The sequence below is a fragment of the Papio anubis genome, chromosome 4, assembly GCF_008728515.1.
Source record: "Papio anubis isolate 15944 chromosome 4, Panubis1.0, whole genome shotgun sequence".
NCBI classification, from domain to species: domain Eukaryota; kingdom Metazoa; phylum Chordata; class Mammalia; order Primates; family Cercopithecidae; genus Papio; species Papio anubis.
In genome coordinates this window covers 78,481,325-78,502,859 of record NC_044979.1, presented here as the reverse complement: position 1 = coordinate 78,502,859, position 21,535 = coordinate 78,481,325, and the positions used below count along the sequence as shown (strand labels likewise).

Here is a 21,535-nt window from a genome sequence, read left to right as displayed (position 1 = left end):
CTGCTTAAAAATAGTAAGACATAAAATGAAATGATTTCAATTTTATAATTTTCATCTTCTATCAGATTCTTGCCATGAAAAATGCTAAAGCAAAAGAGAAAAACCCAGGGTCCAGATAACTTCAATTGCATTGAAGTTGATAACTTCAATGATAATAACTTCAATTGATAACTTAATTAGCATTCCTTGAATTCTGTAGAATGTGTTTAGCATAAATTCAAACAAATAAAATTAAAAAGAATACACATTCTCCAGTTCTTCTTATGCAGATTCAACATATAAAGATATTGAATTAAATATCTTGTATAATCTCAGAAGGCTCTCAAAATGAAAGAATGATGCAATGATTACATTTCTAAGAAAACAATGCATTAGCAAAAGGGTAAATTCTGATTCTTTGTTTCCACCTCCTCTCCTACTTTGCAAGTGAAATTTAAGCCTCAAGAATATCTCATTGTCTGAAAGTTTGTGCTATAATGCAATACAGTTACTTTGGCCTCTTCCTGCCAATACAAGCACATAAAGAGTATGAAGGAAAAATGTATATGAAAATGCTTTGGGCTCTTGTATATAAAGTTAATAAAATATTTAATTACCTTTACGTAGTCACTCATTGGCTAAACATCCAAGATTTTCTTAGCACAGTGTTGATGCTCTCTAAAAGATGCATTCAACGACTATTTTGATGAAGCCAGCCCTGAGAATTAGTGCCACACATATGAGCTGTATGAATACAGTCAGATGAATCAGTGGCATCAGTTAATTGAGTGAAAATATCAAACTAAATGTTGTATTTCCTAACCTCCATACTAATACAATAAAGTAGATCCCAAAATGCCCAGATCATAAAGTACAAATATGACTATTCATTCTACCCTTTTGGTTACTGTTGTTAACATCAGAGAAAAGATACAGGACGGACAGAAATCAGTAATTCCTTATGGGCAGAAGAACTCTGCAGTGAGTGACACTCATCAGTTTAGTTACCCACATCTCAAATCTAGGAGTTTTTGCTTTTTAATTTACTTTAAATTTTTTTTTAACTTTTGTGGGTACATAATAGATGTATATATTTATGGGTTACATGAGATGTACCCACTTGCTTTTTAAAAAGCTTTAATTTTTGTGGGTACATAGGTGTATATATTTATGGGAGTATATGAGATGTTTTAACATAAGCATGCAAGGTGAAATAATCACATCATTGAGAATGAGGTAGTCATCCCCTCAAGCATTTATCCTTTAAATTACAAACAATCCAATTATACTCTAAGTTGTTTTAAAATGTACAATTAAGTTATTATTGACTATAGTCACCCTGTTGTGCTATCAAATGGTAGGTTTTATTTGTTCTATTTTTTGTACCTCTGCCACATTCCCCCAATCTCCCCACTACCTTTCTCAGCCTCTGGTCCATTCTACTCTCTATGTCCACTAGTTCAATTGTTTTGATTTTTAGATCCCATAAATAAATGAGAACATGCAATGTTTGTCTTTCTGTGCCTGACTTATTTCGCTTAATGTAATGATCTCCAGTTCCACCCATGTTGTTGCAAATGACTGGATCTCCTTCTTGTTTATGGCTGAATAGTACTCCATTGTGTATATATATATACCACATTTTCTTTATTCATTCATCTGTTGATGGACACTTAGGTTGCATCCAAATCTTAGCTATTGTAAACAGTGATGCAACAAACATAGGAGTGCAAATATCTCTTTGATATACTGATTTCCTTTCTTTTATAGGAAATATCCACTTTCTTAACTCCCTTGTCTACTCCAACATCAAGTTTTGAGTTTTTACCTCATGAAGAGAGTTCATGAGTTTACCTCTAAAACAGTTTATCAATCTCAGTACCATTGACATTGGGACTGGATCATTGGAGAGTGTTCCGCGCATTGTAGGATGGTTTCCAGCATCCCTAGCATCTACTCAATAGATGCCAGTAGACATCCCCTTTCCCCCAACAATTGTAATGACAAAAAGTATCTCCAAACATTGCAAAATATTGCTCCAGTTGAGAACCACTGCTCTCAAGCAATCCACTCCCTTCTAATCCACTGAAGCCAGTGGCCCAAGCTGGCACCATCTCTTGGCACAACTACTGTAACGAACTCCTAATTGATCTACTCACATTCACTCTGTCCTCCCCTCAAATCTGATATCCATACTGCAGCCAGAGTGGGTTTTTTTTTTTTTTCTTAACATAAACTTGATCTGGTCCTTCAACCCCATCTCAACTTAAAATACTTTAGTAGCTTGTATTTGTTTTTAGGGGAAAATCTTTATAAACTGTATGATCCAGTCTTTACAAGACTACCTTTTTTCCCTCCACACTTTTTTTAATTCACTGTGTTCAAAAGCAACAATGTCTTTCCCTCAGTCCCTCCTAGCTGCCATGCTTCCACCCGCCTTGGGGCCCTTACATGTGCTTCACTCTCTGTCCTAAATGCTCTTGCCACCATGTTTCTTCTTCCTTAATTCATTCCTCAAACATTGAATGAGTTCCTAGCACCTTCAAGGCACTATTCTTGGAGTTGGGATTTCAGCAGTAAACATAACCTCCTGATCCCATGAAGTTTTTAACAAGTTGAGTCGAGATAACGAGGGAGAACAAAAAATAAACAAATAATTTATAAAATGTGGGATGGTGATAAATACAGCATAAGGGCAATGAGGAGTACTGATAGAGACAGAGCTGCTATTTTTCTCTAGGGTCATCAGGGAAGAGCTCACTGATATGGTGAGGGGGGTTCCGGGGAAAGTGTTTTGGGCAGAGAACAAGATCAAAAGAATTCAAAATGAAATTTACCTATATGTTCAAGGAACAGCAAGAATAGCAAGGAGACCAATATGGTTGAAGATGACTATGTAAGAAGACAGCGAAAGAAAATGAGGTAAGGAAGGTAGCAGGAGGCCAATCACATAGGGGTCTATAAAACAAAGTAAAAACTACGAGATTTATTCTGAGTGAGACGTAATGAAGTCATGATGAGAGGAATTTGAGCAGAGATATAATATAATCTAACTTTCATTTTAATGGGGTCACTCTGGCTGCTATGTGGAGAATAAACTTTTAAGGAGATAACGGCAAAAACAGGGAGACTACATAGAAGTCTACTGCTTCGTCTGTTTACTTCTTATACTTTATTTTCCTGTTTCATTTTCTCAGAGAAGTCTTTCCAATCTCCTATATGCTCTTATAACCCATGCAGCTGTGATTTATGTAGCACTTGTCATCCTTGCAATTTTACATTTATTTATGTAGCACTTGTCATCCTTGCAATTTTACATTTATTTATGTGATTATCTGATTAATATTTGTCTTCTCCACTGGTATGTTAGCTTCTTCAAAAAATGGTTGTTATCAGTTTTCCTTCTCCAATCTTTAGCAAAGTATAGAATACCGTCAGTTCTCAATAAATGCAAGGAAAGGAAAAGAAGGAAAGAGAGAAGGAAGAGAGACAGGAAAATATTGACATAATAGTTATTTTAGAGATTCTGGTATAACTGTTTCAAAATGAGGCAATAATCTGGGACAAGCAGAGTCAGATTATTTTTGCAATAGCTATAGGAAATATGCCCTCCCATCTGAGAGAAGTGTGGATCACCAAGAGATAGCAGTAACACCTAACATCTATTGAAAGCTTACTAGGTCCCCGGTACTTATTTAAATTATCCCATCGAATCCTCTTAGCAACCTTAAGAGGTTTGTATCATTACATTTTTCAGATGAGTAAATGTACTTAGAGAGGTTAATTACATAGCCAATAAGCTACAGAGCTGAGGGTTTGAATCCTCATGGTTAGCCACCATGCACACTGCCTCCTGCAGGGACAGTCAATAACAATTTTATTAAAGATTTAGCTCCAGCAATCCCATTCCTGAAAACCCATTGTGTCAAATAAATAGCAGGGTTCAAATGCAGATGAATTTCTGGGCACATCTAATTCGTACATTTTCCCCCAACAGAAACAATTCCAATCAGCGTCATACAGTTTCATTTGAAATTGTAATGAGGCACAACAAGTAAAAAGAAAGAAGAGATGAGAATTTAAAATCAGAGCCAACTAACAGGAGAAGCTAGGAAACTATATTTGCTGCAGTGTTAAAATATAAAACAGGGGCGCCTGTAGTCCCAGCTACTCGGGAGGCTGAGGCAGGAGAATGGCGTAAACCCGGAAGGCGGAGCTTGCAGTGAGCTGAGATCCGGCCACTGCACTCCAGCCTGGGCGGCAAAGCGAGACTCCGTTTCAAAAAAAATGTATATATATAAAACAGAATCTTTAATCTCAAACACCATTTAAAAGATCTTTGTTTGCTTAATATATTAATAAAGAGTATAATTTAGTGTTACTTTGAGGCATAGAATAATTCTTGTTTCAGGATGTTCAATAAGAACAATAACTGCCACAAAATGAATCTCTCTTTTTGATCAATCTTTACAGAGAAATAGGAGAAAAGTCCATTTAAGCCTATACTTTGATATTCTTTCATCACAGCTGCATAATCAGAGTTTCTAAAATATTTATGGCAGCTTTTATCATTTAAATCTTTCCAGTGAATTTCATTTTTCCCAAAGAGGAACTTTCCTTTTTCCCAAATGGAAACTATAGACATATACATACCTACATATATGTACACGGATATGTCTCTCTCTCTAAATGTGTGTGTATGTGTATGTGACATATACACATACACATATATGTACACATGTATGTCTATTTCTAAATGTGTGTGTATGTATATACATGTATCCATATATATAGACATATACATATATCCACTTATATGTATATCTCTATAGAGATGAATACATATATATAGCATCCTCTCTTAAATAGCCAGCAGGAATGTAAACTGGTTCCACCTTTTGGAAGGCATTTGGAGAGCAAACTTTAAATTCTTACAATGTTCACCTTTTTTACCCAATAATATAATGTCTAATTATAACAAAACAGATTTAACTACAAGTATAGCTATTCCATTATATTTTATAGTAGTAAAAACAACAACAAAGATATAATCTATCTAACAAGGGGAAACGAATCAATAAATTATGGCACATCCACTGAAATACTATGCAATCATTATAAATAATGCTGTAAAAGTACATTTATCAACTTAGGACTGTGTTTAACACTATATCATTAAGTGAAAACAAATCAGAAATAGTAAACTTAGTATGCTCTCACTTTTATAAAAACACTATGGACAGAAATAAAACCATAAGAACAGTTATTAAAACAATATTAGTTGTTGAAACTGAGATTATAATTTATGATATAATTTTATGAATTATATATACACATGTGTGTTCAGTCTATATGTGATTTATATGTATGTGTGTGTGTGATTTTCACAGTTTTTTAATGAAAAAAGTTGGCCAAGATATATGTTCCTTTCTAGAAAAAAATTACCAATGTTATTTGTTAAAAATAAAGTCCCCATAGCCAGTTACCTTAAAAAACACTATGAGATATAAAATATATATAATCAAAGTCAAAGGCTTAAGATATGGAATGATGACACAATGAATAAAATAAAATTTATCCAACAGCTTCTACTAACTGTATTCTGAACCACAGATAGATAATGGTTGCTGTTCCCTTTTTACAAAGATATCCTACATTAGCCAGTCATTTTCCCTAATCTGCATTTTCCCTAAGCCTTTTAAGATTGTTAGAAAGCTACATCAAGTATCTTACTCTAATAAAAATACCCACTGTGTTCCCACTCAGCTTGTTAAGGAATCAAAGAAAGAAATTAAGTTAGTTTGGCATGATTTGTTTTTGATGAACCCATGTTGCCTTCTAATTATCACATTATTTTCCTCCAGATGTTTGCAAATTGAGTGAGCATAGAGATTCTCTTTGTTGAAATGCACCATGAAAGCCCTGGACAATAGAGTATATGTGAAAGCTTTTGAGTTACTGGATTTGCTAGCATTTAAAATGGAGCTTTTCTGGCTGAAAGAAAATGTGCACAAAACTTAAAACATGACTATAATTATTGAAATTGGCTATGTGAAACTAATGGAGCTAATTATTGAAAAAAAAAAACCCTGTGAATCCTATATATTAAGGAAGACTCAAGGTAGTAGTGGCATGAAAACTCAAAAGTGGTTATATAAATGTGGAAATACACGTGTATAGAGTGACAAGTAAAAACACACATATCTCTACAGTTTGTAACACACTGATTATCTTTATTATTATTTATTTACAGAAAATTCAAAATTAGTTTGTATTCCCTGGTCACATCCTACCCAACAAAGCAGTTTCACTGCAGCATGGAATCCCCTGGTGCATAATTGAGACCTAACTTCAGGTGAGGTAAACAAGGAAATTAAGCTGCATTTTTTCAATACTTTTATCTAACATCAGCAATAGCAATATGTAGACAAAACACTTGCCAAGAAGGTTGACCTCTGTGCCTCTCTTTATTTACAAAGCAAGGTTAATGATACCAGGCCAGGAAAAGGGTATAATGACTGAATGAGACATACTGTGAAGACAGAATGCTAACAAAATAAATAGTGATCTAATATCAAGAAATAAGAATATAAACATGGAATATTTTAAATATTCTCTTTGGACTGTAACAGAAGTAGAAGAAAAAGGCAATGTTAGAATGCAGAACTGATTAGATTCTCTTATAACCTGGCACATATGAATGCTTATTAATTCACTCTTGGTAAAATTGGCCAAATCAGTATTTATATAAATGTAATGTAATAGCATTGGAATGCTTATAAAATTTCAAGGTAAATCAAGTGTCTCTTGAGTGCTCCTACTAGCACTAAATCTCCTCTCCTCAAAAATATGTTTGAGAGGAGAAAAAAGAAGGGAGTCACCAAAACAGCCTTTATTACAGCCAAATTCCCTGAGCTGCTTGATTATATCACTATAAACACTCAAAAGGGAGAAAAAGAAAAAAAAAGTGGAAGGAAGGAAGGAGAGAAAGTTAAAAAAAGAAAGAAAAAGAAAGAGGGATGGAGAGAGGTAAAGGAAGGGAAAAAGAAGGAAAGGAAAGAAGAGAGGGAGAAAAGACAGAAAGAGAAAGGAAAGAGGGGAAGGGGAAAAAAGAGAAAAAGAACTCAAACATTGAACATGCTTTCATATATTCATTTAGCTTTATAACAACTTGAACTCCCAGAGAGTCAGTTCTTGATATCCTTTATTACTTTATTACTCTGGAAACTTCAAGAAATTTACAATCTTGAAATATTTATAAATGCATCTGACTCATTCTGAAATCACATTTCCTTCTAGTGTTACATGCATGCTGGGAACTTTCTGACATCACAAATTAATTGCCTAAAGTTTCACTGCTGAGAATATTTTATGACAATTCTCCACGTTACTCTAGACTTAGTAGTACTAGGAACACCCAAGAGAGCCCTGTTGAGAAGGATATGCTGAGTGGCTGGATAGATGCACCTACCAAAGTCTCCTATCATCACTTTATCATGAACTTCATGCAAATTTGGCAAAATTATGCATTCCAACATACCAAGAGATCATTGGAGTTACTGAAAACATATTTGTTAAATATGCCACAAGGTTTCATTGTACAGAGCAAACTTTAAAATTTTTCTTTCCCTATTTCAGTGCCTTCCTTCACAAATTCCCATCAAATACTTAGGATTTTCACACTGAGTCCTAGTGACTCAAAACTCTCCACTTTGACTTCATCACCTAGTGCTACTGATAGTGATCCACAATCCAAACAATTCTTTCTCTCCCTTCCCCTGTCAATATTCTTACTTTATGCTCATTTCTTCAGAGATTTGGTCTTTAGCAAGTAATCTGTAGAATGGTGGTCTTGACCACGTAACACAAGTATTTTCAAAGACATTTTCTCAAAATACAGTGATTTAACCCAAAGGAAGACAGAGGTAATTGAAAACCCTAGGGCCAGCTGATTGAGGGAAACTTGGGGGTAAGGGAACATTTTAAAAGCCCATCAAATTATATCATGTAGTCATCTGCCTGCCCTTCAATAATCTAAGTATGTTGATTTGATCACAGCATGTATCATAATTTCTATGCATGTATCAAAATATCACTGTGTATCACATAAATATGTACAATGATGTGGCAACTAGAAATAAAAGGGAAAAATTGAGAATGATAACTCATTTGCAATTTCTGTGGGTAAAGTGAATTTGGCACAGGGTACAACTCTAAGTGGTGTTTCAGCTACAGTGGCTATCATCCAGATCCAGTGCTATTGTGACTCAAGTTAAGTGCTGCCTAGGCTCTTAATGGCTATTCCATTGGTGATACCCTCCCAGCACACTTGTTCCATGCTCACCTGAGCCTCTTAAACATTTGCATATCCCTGGAATAATACTTAATAGCAGTCTGCTCTCCTGTTCTAAAAAAGACCCTTTGATGTCTAGTGTTTTGATTATACTGTGGAGATGGGATTTAAAACATTCACCCTAATTCAGTTGTTCTAAGTTGAAAAAAATATTACACAATTAATACATGTTAATCATAGAAAAATTAGAGGGAATGGGTAAACAAAAGGAAGAAAATAGAAACCAGTTGTAATTATACCACCCAGAAATAACCCTGTTATTTCTTTCTCTCCCTTTCTCTGTCAATATTCTTACTTTATGCTCATTTCTTCAGAGATTTGGTCTCTAGTAAACAAAAGGAAGAAAATAGAAACCAGTTGTAATCATACCACCCAGAAATAACCCTGTTATCATTTGGGGATCTACATCTAGAAGGATACATATATTCTCCTCCTTTCCCCTTTCTAAAATTATACTGTTCTATGTGGTACTTTCTGTGTGTCCTATTCTTCCTTACTCTATGTGATCAATTTTTATGTAATAAAATTCTGCAAAGGAATTTTAAAGTTATGTTTTCTGAAATGACATAAGTCATAGTGATGTGTGCTCCTCTAACATGCCCTGTGATAGAATCACGAGGAATGAAGATTTGGAAATAGAAAATTAAAAGAGGAGAATGTTGACAGGTGTATAAAATTCTTATCTAATTCAGTGCAAATTGCTAGCTAATTCAACATTCTTGTGCTATGGAGAGTGTTCGGTTTTCTACGTGTATCAACCTATGCATTAATTCACAGAAAGGCTCTCCGTTCTTAGAAATTTCAAAGGAAAATATTTACCACTTCCCTTAATTGGAATCATATCTCTTAATGCTATTAGTCAAATGTGAAATTGCAACCAAAATTATCTCAAAACGATTATAAAGTGCAGTTATTTATGTTAGCAATTTCCATTTAAAATAAAATGTTATGAATTCTTCATAGCTATCACTCTAGCAAGCAAATAAATCAAAATTAAAGTTCAAAACTCTTAGCATGTCCAATAGCAGTACTTCTAAATCAAACAAGTAAATTTTAATAATGCAATACCTTCTTCGCCAAGGGATTTGAAAGTCTGAATGGGAAAAATAATCATCCTCATTTATTTTAACAACAAAAATGCTTTTCTCTACCTAGCTTAAAATAAAAGACATATTTCTCCTTTGAACAGCAAAATATAAGAAAACCACAGTCTCCGTTATGTTAAAATTAATAGAAAAAATAGCTCTGAGAGCTTGGGAAAAATATATTAAAATTGTGTCATGTTGAGATCATTCTTTGCTCACATAAAACCATGAGGCTAATAAAATCTACAACACAATCACACAAGTGATAGGATTTTTGTCTGTAATGCTAGTTTAAAGATAACTGCCCTCAAACAGTCATCAATCATAATGTGCTTTGTACCAAGAAACATCTTTTTGTCTTTGAATCTTTCTGAAAGTGTCTCAAAGTACGTCACAGTCATAATCTCAGTTCTGAGTTCATTTCCTCTCACAAGATCCATTTGCATAATACCAGCTTCTTGATATTTGAGGCAACATCATAAATTAGCTAAGTCGTGGGTTTCTCTTCATTCTTTCTTCCATTGCCAATTTTTTAGACTGTTTCTTGATTGTTATATTCTTTATCTACAAAGTGTAAAATATAAAGCCCTTATGGTATAGTGCCTGCTATAATTTTGGAATAGAAGGTTAAATAATAATCTAAAACGATATTTTTGGGTTTTCCAGTTGCTTACATGTATTGAGCTTCTAAGTTTTTCCTAACTTACCTTGTTTAGCTAGTAGACATTAGCTATTTGTAGAATAAGAAAGACAGAGATATATCTTTGGACCTAACATATTGTTAAATAATATATAAATATATGCACACAGTAAGTCCACACCTAAAATCATTGACAGGTTATTGTAAACAGTGATGTCAAGCAAAATAACTCTTGTTTATATCATTTAGGTTGGGATAAAATTTGTTTCATTATAGATTAGTCATTTCCCTTAAAGTCAAGTTTCCAAGAACCTATCAATGCCATTAAATGAGGACTTACTGTATACCCCTGTTCTCATTTTAATGTTCTACCAACTTACACAAGTAATTTTTAAGTGTGATCAAAACTCCCTAGTATACCTGTCAGTACTTACAATATGACTCTTTGAATTTTTATATAAATTATTAAAATTCCTTATAATCATTTGTCATTGATATCACACAAAAAATGGATTATTCTTTGGAGTTTATTTTATATGAAGTTTGTGGTGGTATTTTGGTGGGGTAGTTTCTGTTATTAGTGCCATATGATGCACAAAAATGTTAATGTTTTCAAAGTTGCATATCAAGAAGATGCAAACCTCCATATTTTTTTAAAAATACAGAAAGGGCTATTTCACTTTCCTCAAATTTCTGTAGTTTACTTGTCTCTCTTCTCACTCCACTTCTGCCACTACCCCCATTCTTATTTATCTGTTAAAAATACCACTAGGGGCCGGGCGCGGTGGCTCAAGCCTGTAATCCCAGCACTTTGGGAGGCCGAGACGGGCGGATCACGAGGTCAGGAGATCGAGACCATCCTGGCTAACACGGTGAAACCCCGTCTCTACTAAAAATACAAAAACTACCAAGTGGCGGGCTGCCTGTAGTCCCAGCTACCAGGAGGCTGAGGCAGGAGAATGGCGTGAACCCGAGGAGGAGCCTGCGGGTGAGCTGAGATCCGGCCACTGCACTCCAGCCCAGACAGAGCGAGACCCGTCTCAAAAAAAAAAAAAAAAAAAAAAAAAAAAAAAAATACCACTAGGCCGGGCATGGTGACACATCCCTATAGTCCCAGCTACTCAGGAGTGGGAGGCTACTGAGATGGGAGACTTGCTTGAGCCCAGGAAGTCTAAGTTGCAGTGAGTTGTGACTGCTCCACTGCACTCCAGCCTGGAAGACAAAGCAAGACCCTGTCTCAAAAAAAAAAAAAAAAAAAGAAAAGAAAAAGAAAGAAAGAAAGAAAAAAAAATCACTGAATTTTTAAGAATTTGTCCTAATGAATAATTATCAGACTTTCAAGACTTCCATTTATCCCTGAGAACAGCTGATCACTTCTTCCTAACTAGCTAAGTAGTTAATCTACTATGGCTAATAATTCAAGTAAGAAATTTGTATTCGTTTCTTCAGGCTGCTATAACAAAGTACCACAAACTGGGTGGCTGAAAACAATGGAAATGTATTCTCTCACCGTTCCAGAGGGTAGAAACCAAAATTAGGGAATCAGCAAAGCAGCGTTCTCTCTGAGACTCTGGATAGAATCCTTCCTTACCTCCTCCTGGTTTCTGATGGTCACCACCAATCCTTGGCATTCCTTGGCTTGCAGCTGCATCACTCTGATCTTGACTTCTATCACCACATGGCATTTTCCCTGGGTATGTGTGTGTCTCTTCTCACCTCATGAGGGCACCAGTCATATTGGATTAAGGGTCCACCCTACTCCAGTATGACTTCATCTTAATTTACATCTGTTATGACCACATTTCCAAATTGGGCCATATTCACAGGAACCAGATGTTAGGATCTCAACAGATCTTTTTGGGGAACATATTTCAACCCACAACAGTATCCCATAAAGGCATAGCCAACACAATTATAACAAAGCAAAGGGGTCTAGCAACATATTCCCACAGTTGATGTGAAAACCATCATAGCTGAGTATATGGGATACTCTATTTCCAGGAGGATGTAATAATGATTTTAGAAAGAAAAGAGTCAAAGTTATTCACCAGAGTTAACCTGAGTTCTCTTCTTAGGCAGTTCTTCTAAGAATAAGTACAGAAGTCTGTTAAATTAATAACCAAGGGCAAAATGTGGTCTGTAGTAATTATACTGATAACATGATCAACTAATGAAGTTCATTAGTCTAGTTGATGGAAACAGGAATTTATTGACTTTTTTATTTGCCACTAGTTAATGAGTACTGTATAGAGTGACACTATCCCAGAAAAGTATGAAGCAAAATGCGTTCTTCTAGCAACTCATTGGTCTTAATTAAACTGTGCTTTTAACTCATTTAAGCAAAAATCATCCAGAGCATGTAAAATTTAAACACCTATTTAAGCAATTATACTTATAAGTACTGTATTAATTATGGATAGGACAATTATTGCTACTAAATTTAAAATGATCCAGTGTGATTTCACACTGTTTAATTTCAAACTTCTTTGAGTTAATTTTGTTAATTTTAATATAATTTAAACTGTATTGGTCCCAAGATATATATGAGTCCCAACTATATATTTGTCCCAGGAAAAAACGGAATTAAAGCCCCAACTACAAGTATTCAATAAAATATGTCCTCAGATTACCAAATTTACTTAGAATAGGTTATATTTGCAAAACATCAGAAATCAAGCAATCAATAAAATTAGTGGTTTGCTTTTCAAGGTAGAAAAATATATCTAGAAAAAATAAAATAAAAATGTGTTTCAATATACCAAGAAACTATGTTCTCATCATCTAATCCCAGCTTCCTGCCAATTCTGTTTTTTAAGATTCTTCAGAAAGTATCATTACTATCATGTCTTGATTTACACGTATCATTCTGCACATATTCACTGAACTAGTAGGATATACACTTAGATTTGAACCAAAGACCTTGGGCAAATGTGTCAAGTTTACAATATGACAGAACCAATTCATTTAACAAGCTTTTGAAAAGGCAGAGTGAGAGGGCAGCAGTCCTGTATCTTTGCCCAGTACAAAAAGAGGGTCAAAAACCATGCCTTAGCTTCCAATGCCTGGCAGAAATTTTATGCTATGCTTGTTTCAGATGGTTTTCTTGATCCCCATTATGTTTTTAGCTCAGCAGAGGAAAGAGACAGTTTTTAAAATGTCACAGTGGGAAGTACTTTAATATTGAGTGGTAAATCCCCAGAGGCAAATGCAAAATACATCCACATTGTTAACAGTACCTTTGAAGCAGGCACAAGATTGTTAAAACAAGTACCATAGGTTTCTTTCCTTTGGTTGAAGTTGTTTGTGGTTAGGGGTTACTTAGGGTAGGGAAAAGGAGAAGAGTTTTCCATAAAACATAATTTTTTTTTATTCTTGGGTGTTTTATATTGTACCACAAAATAAAAAAATTTCCTCTCATCTTCTATCAATCTATTAATATGTTTCCTAAATGTAAGAAAGGAAATTATATATAGAACAAACAGTGATGTTAAATTGAGTACTGAATACCTGAAAAGGTCAACTTATCTGTTGTACCATGTTTAGTAGCATCATTGTAGGTCATTGCTACCCCATCCCTTGCACAAAATCACCAAGAACCATTTTTACATATTAGACACAGGAAGAACTATGAATATTCATATGTGAACTAATTAATTTTCTAGAATGACAGATTCTTTCAAGGAAAAAATGTTGGCCTCGTTTTATTTATTGTATGGAAGAAAATAAAAAGATATATAACAACTCCAAACTACAAGAATGATGCTTTTACAAAGCTAGAAATAGAAATATTAAGATCTTCTGAAACTTCCACACAGCCCCTTCTGATGCCTTTTGATGCTTTTTCTTCCTAATCTCATTTGATTTTTATTGTCCCCACTCTAAAAGATTTAACTTATCTATTTTCAAAAGTGCTTAGATTTTCGGTATCCATTGCAAATCTTTTGTAGGCAAAATTGGTATTTTGATCTCTGACGTTGAACATCTGCAAACTAAATTTGTATGCATGATAATGACACACAATCATAAAGGATGTGAAATATTCTGTCTGTGTTATAACAGATGTCAATTTTTGTTGCTTGTTATTACTAAAAGGGGAAATGGAGCTCCTCTCTGTGACAAGTAATGTTGCTTCTAATCCCTAGCAATAAATGTACCTAGAATATGTGCAGAAGTGGCACTCAGCCTGAATATCCATCACCGTTTCGATTGTTTGAAATGCATCTGGTCCCTTTGAGTATATTTACTGTGATTACCCAGTTCAAGCCTTTTCACACTATTGCATGTGCCTTCAAATGACAGTAATGAAAATAACTGCAACCATTATTATAGGTTTTAGGACTTTGCCATCTGTTGAGTATTAGCCTTTGCCATTCCCCAACTGGCATTCCAGTGAGCCAAAATTACACAGAAGCTACCCTACAACACTGCATTTTTATATCACCTTTCATTTTCCACACATCAAATATAAGGCATTCATTAAACAATCCTATTAGGAATCTAGTAATTAAGAATGAATCTGAATGAATTCACTTGAAGTTATTTCAAATGTTAAAATACAAAGGAAAAGCTTTAGAAGTAAATATGGCATAAGGTATGCAGTTCTTGAGAATTAGCAATAATGTACAATGTTGTGATATTTAAGAATCAATCTAAAATGGTGGGAAAAAATGACAAGCATGTTACTATTTCCATATAATATAAATTATTTGGAAGTACTCAGTGTATCTCCTTTATGAAATGAGTAAATAGATTTGGGCTTATTTGAGGCTACAGACTTCCAATTAATTAGAAAGTCAGCATTTTGACCAGCCACAAATTTATAAGAAATGTATATTCACAAATCTCAAAACTGGTATTTGTTTATGCTATGCCACTAGTAGTATAGTACCATATTGGAACCTGCCTATAACACCTTGTTTTAGAAAATAATTCTATACAAATTCAAAATCAAAAGTAAGGCATATATATGTGATAAAATATTATAGATTCTAAATTGCAATGAAAAACATATATCCATGAAGCTCAAAGTTTGACTGAAATTATATTTTTGATATTGTTCACTTCAAAGCCCCTCTTGCATAAGTCAATTTTAACCAAAAGTATGGTGAGAGAAAAGCAATCTACTATGTAACAAAAAGGAAATCATAGAGTAAGAGATCAGAAATAGTGAAACTAAAAAGAAAATGCAGGTGCAACCAATTTAGTGTATTTTCTTATTGTAACACTTTATATTCCATTCGTACCACTCAAAGAGTACATTCAGTGTTGGGTATATTGTAGGTAGGTGCTCAAGATATGTTTTTGTACAAGACAATTAGAAATTTAAAAGATCAGGCTATATTGAAAGTGGTTGCAGAGAATATTTAATCAACAGGTTTAAAAAATACATGATGTTTTATAACAACTTAATCCAAATCACTTCTTATATCATTCTAAATGTACTAAGTATCATATGATCTTGACTTAGAAAATGCCACCAACATTAAAGGCAGCTACCAGCTTAGTCTTTAGAAGAAAGGATAGAACCATCCACATTTTTTTATTTTTTCCTCATTTGCACATGACTGATAATATCTCATAGCTAACACACTATCTTCATTGCATTTGTCCCAAGAAAGAACAATGAAAATTTGGGGTGCTTATTTTAAGGAATGTGTAAGAATAGATTTCAACAATAGTCTTGATTTTTTTTTTCTTATAAATGGAGTCACAGAATTAAAGATTAACTTTCTTATGCTCAGTTTTTGAGAAAGTAAATAAGGAAAGAATAAATAAGTAATAAAACATACCTGGAATGATTTTTTAATTAAAAGAAAAATCCAACAAATAAAAGAGAGGACGTCAAGGAGATTACACAGTGTGGTGAAAGATAAAATGCATTCCTTTCTACTAAGATCCTGGAAAGAGTAAAAAATAAAAATAAAAAGTGTGTACCTTTCAATGTCACTTAGAGAACAACCAAAAACAGCAAAATTATATTCTATCCAAAAGTAGACTTGGAAAAATAATTCTAATAGGTAAAAGCTGAAAAGATATCACGAAATGTGGAAAAGGTAAACAAATGATAGTAATGACCAATAATACCCAAAATGATGAAGGCAGACTTAAGTGGTCTTAAGTAAATTGATACAATCCTCTACCTGGAAGGTGGCTGATGACAAAACTATTGATTCAATCTTAATGCCAATGTGTCCAGCTGAACAAAAAAAAAAAAAAAAAATAGTAAGAACAATAATGTTTCAAAAGGTGATAGTGGCTATTGAGGTCACTAAGAACACTCTGTAATACACATTGCTACCTGGAATAATACTTAACTGTATTTCTATTCAAAATGTTTTATACTACTGAATAGGTTTCATAGTAATAAGCTTACTTCCTTCAAAAACGTTCCAACGAATTTGGACATGGCCCATGTATGCTCCTTACTTACAGTAAATAACAATTCAATTTAACAAATATCTCTTAGGCATTACCATATTCTAGGCATTATGCTAAGAGCTGCAAAACACACAAGGGTAGATAGAGCACGGTGGTTCACGTCTATAATCCCAGAACTTTGGGAGCCTCAGGCAGGCAGATTACCTGAGGCTAGGAGTTTGAGACCACCCTGACCAACATGGTGAAACCCCATCTCTACTAAAAATACAAAAATTAGCTGGGCATGGTGGCAGGTGCCTGTAATCCCAGCTACTCAGGAGGTTGAGGCGGGAAGGCAGGGGTTGCAGAAAGCCAAGATTGTGCCACTGCACTCCAGCCTGGGCAACAGAGTGAGATTCCATCAAAAGAAAAGACACAAGGGTAAGTCCACTATTGTTGAGTTTGTACTATTCTCTCCCCAGCCAACAGGAACATGATATTGGAGCTATGAAGGTGGACCCTGCCTTTATACAGATAATAGCAGAGTAGAGAACACTGACATTAAATGAGTCTTCGCAACAAATTGTGAGAATGATAATCCTCTCCTTTCAGACTTAAAATCTAGTAGAGAAAGCAGTATATAAACATGGAGTTAAGGTAAGGCTGACTGAGAATTATGCTTAATATAAATGAGCTGAATAGCAGAGTAAAGCAAGACATTAATTCTGAGAACATTCAAAGGAAGGAGAATTTGAACGGCATTAGCCAGATGGATAATGAAGGAGAAAGGGCATTTGAGACAAAGGGACCCAGCACCCAAAGCTACACCTATTCATATGTCAGAGACCAAAGTATAAATCAGAAAGTTTAAGGGGAAACAGTCAAAAAATCATGAGGAGTCTTAAAAACAGGCCAGGGAGACTGAGTTTATTCTACAGACACAAGAGAACGCAAGTAAAGATTTTTAAGTTTAGGAATAATGTGTTCAGATCTCTAATGAAGGAAGAAAATTTTGTAACATATTCATGGATCACTTACAAGTCCATTTTAAATATAAAGAGAAATAACTAAAAGAACACATAGCACCAAAATATTAACAAAAGTAAAATTTTTGAGTAACAGAATCTAACTACTCTTGCCTATTGGCATTTTCGAAATGTTTTACAATGAACATGACTAGTGTTTGTACTTTTAAAAGTTGCGTACTTTTCCGATATACTATATCCACCAATAGTAAACATACTAATTGTTATTACTATAACATATATATAAGAGGTTGGAGGCAAAAAAAAAATGAAAGCCATAAAAGTATTTAACTTTCAGTATTGATTAAGCTAAAATGTGACCATTGGTCTTTGGTCTGGACTTTTATTGTAATTGATTTAAAGCCAAATATTTTCAGCAGCCAACAAATGATGGCATTTTACCGAATATCCTGCAGTCTGGTCCTAGAATAGCACTGTGGCTCTATGAGTTACAGGAAGAAGAGCAAGTTGGATCACAAATCTGGGAAGTGAAGGAGTTTCTCATCACAGAGCAGTTTCGGCACTAAATAAGCACAAGGTCACAGTGACTTCCTGTATTTTAGGGAATCGGGTCCTGACGTGATCTATTCCATGATGAGTAGATGTACCTCTTATGGGACTTGTCCCTATTTTCAGTGAAAGACAATCCAAGCATAACATTTGTGAGGACAACGGTGAGCATCACTAACCATTCCTGGAATATTACTTGGTCTTCACATGAGGAAGACAAGGAAAATAGTGAAGGGACTGAGAACTTTCATCCTAAAGAACAGGTAGTAAGTGCTGAGAATTTGGGTAACCTCAGAGTCACTGGATACACCAATTTGGCAGCATTGTCTTTTGGCATTTTTTTCCCTTAATGCATTCAAAAGTGATTTGGCAACAAAAATGATATTTTTTTTTTACTTCCTCTTAGTCTGGTTCCCCTGTGACCAAACACCATAGTAGATTAAAATTCAGATACTAATAAAAGAAGTTTGGTTACTTCCTTTAACAGGATTTTTAAAAAAACAGAAAAGAGAAATGATAGTAACTAATTGCATAAGGCTCAGGAAGGAAGACATTGTAATCACCACATGGAAAAATATATAAACTCATCCCTCGGTATCTGAGGGGCATTGGTTCCAGGACCTCCTGTGGATACCAAACTGTGGGGATGCTCAAGTTCCTGATATAAAATGTCATAATATTTGCATATAACTTATGCATATCCTCCCATATACTTTAAATCATCTCTAGATTACTTATAATACCTAATACAAATGTTATGTAAATAGTTATTATGCTATATTATGTAGACAATAGTAACAAGAAAAAAGGTCTACACATTCAGTACAGACACAATTTTTTTTAATCTTTTTGATCCAAAATTGGTTGAATCCATGGATGCAGAACCCAGGGATACAAAGGGACAACTGTATATACTTGTTTTATAAACAAAGTGTTTGCATTCGTATGGAGTCCCCTAATGAAAACAAAGTGGTTCATTTATATTATGCAATAAAATTTAAATACTCTTGCAAAACCAAAAGTCAATCATAAATAGTAGAGAAGAGAGAAGGTTCAATGAAGGCAAGTGGCTTAAAGTTCAAGATTTAAAACTGGTTGTCATACTATACAATCCACATTTCTGCTCTGAACATCTATGTCTGATCTCCCCCAAACTGTCCTAGACAGAGCCTAGACGTTGATGCAAGTCCACACAGCAGGGTCTGCAAACCACATACGACCACAGTGACAGGCCTTTCACATATGTGGTGCACAGAGGTACGTCAAGTAGATGGTTCAGTTATGTAATCTGATACCTGGTAACTGAGGCTGAATAGATAGATCAGAGAAGGGAGCCAACACCACTAGAAGCCAGTGGGTCAGGCATCGAATGGGCAAAAGCATAAATAGGAAATAAATTGCACCTTGCAAAATCTCCTGATCTAGATTTCAGGTTTCCAAATTAGCTTTTTACGTGGTTCCTCTCAATCACAGGCATGGGTTTCCAAGGATTCGGTTAAAAAGTCAACACAGTAAAAAAGTAGGAAAAGGCCCCAGAACAAGCATATACCCAATGCCCTGCGATAATCATTTTTCAATATTTATTTACTGAATCATACTTCTTATTTGAAGACTGACATCATACAAATATTTTCTTAGAAAGAAATTTGAAAATGTTGGAAAACAGCCTCCACCAATGCCACCTTCCCTCCTTCAACTACTAATATTCTCTTCAGATAATTCTCACTCCTACAATCCCACATCTTTCATTTCTTAAGCTCTTCCTCCAAAATTAACCTGTTTTAGCATCTGCGTAGTTATCATAATATGACTGAAAGATACATAAATAATGACTAAATATGAAAATTCTATTTGCTACTAAACTAATACCAACAATCCCTCCCTTCACCACCCCCCAAAAAAATCCCACCATCTAAGGGTAATATGGGCATAAGTAATGAACAAGTGTGGTTAAATAGCACTCTGTAATGGTGCTATTTACTGGCTCCACTCACACTAGCCTACAGTACTAGTACAATAAACCAAGTCTTGAGAGCTAACAATAGTACAAATTGAAGTGACTGAATTTAGTGTTTGACAGGCAGATAAGAAATAAAGGAATTGAAGGCAGTAAGACAAACAGTTGAAAATTCATGCCTGATTAATAGGTAATCCTAAATTAAAATGCAGAAAGACATGAAATGGCAGACATAGGTGCCTACCAGATCATGGCAGGCCTCATATACTAAGCCAAGAAAATTGGATACTATTGTACTTACTAATTGGGGAAGACAGGATGAGAATGAGATTTTCAAAAAGGATAAGCCTGGAGGAGGAGCACAGCGTTAGGAAATAGTAGGATTCTCAAGGCCACGACAAAAGTCATGGCAGGGAATGGTTAAGAAGATGAAATCATAGAGTGTAATGACCTTCGTGAGTGCTGATGGCATTTCCTCATCCTGAATGTCCAACCAATCCCATACCATCTATAACTATCCTTCTCACTCCAAAGGCTCAGCTCAAATATTTTCTCTTCCAAGAGGTCATCTCTTTGAGAACTGCATCTTCATCTCTTCTCCCACAGCCTTCTATTTGGTCCTCTTTCATTCTACATTGTATTCGAGTTAACTGTTTCCGTGTCTACTGCCTCCATTATATCACAACTCCTTTAAAGAGGGTCCCTGTCAGATTCATCCAATTATACCCCTTCTCCCAATAAATGTAGCACAATGTCTTATGCATAATAGTAGGAATAAATGAAGAAATTGAAATGTCTCAAAGAGACACCTTGCTGATTTTGCATTGCTATAGACATAACCAAATCCAAGAGCCAGGAGCAGGCATAAAATGATCAGAAGCTATTAGGCTGGCTTCAAAAAACTCTTACCAGGGTATATAGAGAAAAAAGGAGTAACTGAAACATGATCTATTTTGAGGAAAGCACTGATATTTGTTTCTTTGCAGAAATATTTCTCTGTGCATCCATCTGCAAATCGTGACAATAATAACAGAGATACAAGTATATTTTATCTGTAAACTGCAAACAGAAAAATACTGACACTGTACAAATATACTTATGATACACTGAATAAAAAGTTTCTTTTCCTCTACCCCCTTGCTTCCCATTCCAATATTAAAATGGAAAAAGAAAACTCATCCTAATTGTTCCTTAGTTAGGAATAACCAAGCATGGGCCCTTGGGGCTCCAGAAGAGTCTAGTTATGGGAGAGAGGGGAAAAGTGACAAAGATAGCAGCTTCTCTTCTTTAGTTATGACTCTACCACCAAGGAAGAGAACTATGTCTATTTTCTCCAATATTAGCCAAAAAGAAGATTGGATAGTAAGCTATTCATTAACAACTTATCAAGCATTTTGGATCTCATAATAGAGATAGGGTGATTTATAAAAGGAGAGCCATCCAGGCCTACTGGCTTCTTAAGAATTCCTCAGCATTAATACCACTCATTCTAAATCCCTTTGAGGATAGGTGCTTAGATGCTGGGAGAAAATAATTGAACAATTTCATGGTGACATTAAACAGCAGCTCATAATTGACCTCAATATGAATAGCAATAAAGATGGAGAGAGTGACATATGCTCTATATAT

General features: G+C 34.8%; 1 protein-coding gene and 1 long non-coding RNA gene across 3 annotated transcripts in view; one reads left to right on the top strand and one right to left on the bottom strand.

The window, feature by feature from the left end:
• NXPH1 (neurexophilin 1) overlaps window positions 1-21,535 on the bottom strand; it is a 325,425-nt gene that overhangs the window by 137,856 nt on the left and 166,034 nt on the right. The gene's annotated exons all lie outside the window — the stretch shown is intronic.
• The window catches only part of LOC110742860, a 34,327-nt gene that overhangs the window by 9,001 nt on the left and 3,791 nt on the right, over window positions 1-21,535 (top strand). For both annotated transcript variants that reach the window (XR_004183222.1, XR_004183223.1), the window contains exon 2: window positions 6,233-6,334. This is a non-coding gene — a long non-coding RNA (uncharacterized LOC110742860). The remainder of the gene's footprint in view (window positions 1-6,232; window positions 6,335-21,535) is intronic.